This window comes from Colias eurytheme, chromosome 2 (genome assembly GCF_061535395.1).
Source record: "Colias eurytheme isolate Ceu_HAF_F1 chromosome 2, ilColEury1 Martin Lab GWU primary, whole genome shotgun sequence".
Lineage (NCBI taxonomy): Eukaryota > Metazoa > Arthropoda > Insecta > Lepidoptera > Pieridae > Colias > Colias eurytheme.
In genome coordinates, this window is record NC_142981.1 from 13388642 (window position 1) to 13390687 (window position 2046).

General features: G+C 35.6%; 1 non-coding gene across 1 annotated transcript; it reads left to right on the forward strand.

Annotated features, from left to right (window-relative positions):
- Positions 1-1071: 1071 nt before the first annotated feature.
- TRNAG-UCC (transfer RNA glycine (anticodon UCC)) lies at positions 1072-1143 on the forward strand. The gene has a single exon. It is a non-coding gene; the product is annotated as a tRNA-Gly (tRNA).
- The last annotated feature ends 903 nt before the right edge of the window (positions 1144-2046 follow it).

Consider the following 2046-nt stretch of genomic DNA (forward strand, 5'->3'; position numbering starts at 1 on the left):
TCATGGGCTGTATTCCATATCCACGACTTTCAATGTACTGGCGATCAGGTTTCTCTCAAAGTTCTGATACATTTCTGCGATCTCGCCTTGGTGAATTCTTGGCGGGCGTACAAAATTGACTGTCAAGCCAACAATCTGCTTCGAAATAATACCATGGACCTGCTGGATTTCCGTCTGGAAATAGGAGATGTTCTGATATGGACACCTGACAAGAGACGTCGCGAATCTGGTGATGATGATATCCTAGAGGTTGTCGCACCTAAAAAACACCGCAAGGCTATGAAACCAGCAACCACATTGTGCTATGATGGTTACGACCATCTACCAATGTCAGATGACTTGGAATCGCCAAGATTCTGTTAAAATGAGACTTGCAAACATACATTTTTACATTGCATCAAATGCAACACATATCTTTCCATCGCACGCAACCAAAACTGCTTCAAAGATTATCATACTAAGCAGACCGAAGTATTTTGATAGTGATTTTCCTAAAATGTTCCTAATTAGACATAAGTTGATGAAAACTGTAGTAACTGATGAGGCTGATTAAAAAAATTAAGACTTATATTACTAAATAAATGTTGGTTCTTGATAATTGATGTTGATTTTTGCTAATAAATGTTGATTCTATGATAAAACTGTTTTATAATTCCTTCAAGTTTTCGGACATGCACGATCATGCATATAGCAACTTATTCCTGAAATGCACGATCGTGCATGTCATTTTCCGGGAAACTGTGCTTTTCCGATTTTTTTCCTTATTTTTCTTAGAGCTTATTAGGTATCATAAATTGGCTCCATGTGTTTTTTTTACGAAATTCGAAACTTTTTTCGGCCGGGTGGAAAGGGCTACTATACGTTGTTTATTATTGCTATTTAACTATCTTAGGGAGACTCGTTCCAGAAAAGTTTGATGAGATATTTTCAATTATTATTGTTTATATAAATGTATTATTTCAAACAAAAATAAAGTTTTAAGGCCAAAGTAATACAGCTGTCTAAACAAATTGCTTTATAAAGATTTTGTATTTGGTAAAAACGTTTCTAATTTCAGGGAATGGTTCACAAGCGTTGGTGGTGTAATGGTCAGCATAGTTGCCTTCCAAGCAGTTGATCCGGGTTCGATTCCCGGCCAACGCATACTTTTTCTTATTCGTAACTTTAAATTAATCATAAATCATTCCGCTTACGAAATTTTGTCTGACGAATCTATTTCATTTATAAACATTTTTAATATGCAAGCTCGTACATAAATAATGTTTTGGAAGACGTTCCCTTTACGTTAGGGCATCAGATGTGTCGCATGAAATATGAAGGAATTCGCGGAATTTCATAACATTTACGAGCAAGGCGGTCCCGGGCTCCCGGCTCCCGCGCGGGCCGCACATTCCTTATACGTTGCTTAAATAATCCTTAATACTTTTAACACATTTTTACCTACAACAATATCCTAATTATCGTAGGAAAATACAAAACCCACGAGTGTTCTTAGCGGAGAAGAAATGAGCAGGTAATTTTATTTCATATTCATATTTTGATCATTAAAGTTTACGTGTTACATATTTTATGATTGATTAAATAATTGAACATATTAAAATATGAAATATTCTGCTATCGTTTAAACAAACTTTAATAATGTCTACGAAATTAAATTATTAATTTAACAGAAAGCTTTCCTTACCAAGGCAAGTTAATTTTATAAGGAAAGACTAATTACGTAGAGCCTGTGAGCGTCTCACAGGCACTTAACCAGTTATTACATATTTATATTACCAAGTCAAGGTTCGCGGCGCGGGCGGCTCGCACGTATCCGCGCGATCACGTGCGAACAATATTTCAACATTGTCGAGACGGATTTACTCTTCGAGCCTCACTGAGGCGCGTAAAATATTGAAGATGACCTTAACACTCTTAACTTTGTATTGGCCTACTTTTTTTCTATACAGACATTTTACCAGTATAAGCACAGAATAGACATTAGCTAACACTAGTATAATCATGATGTTCAATTAAAAAACGCTTTACAATTTTTATCAATACCTA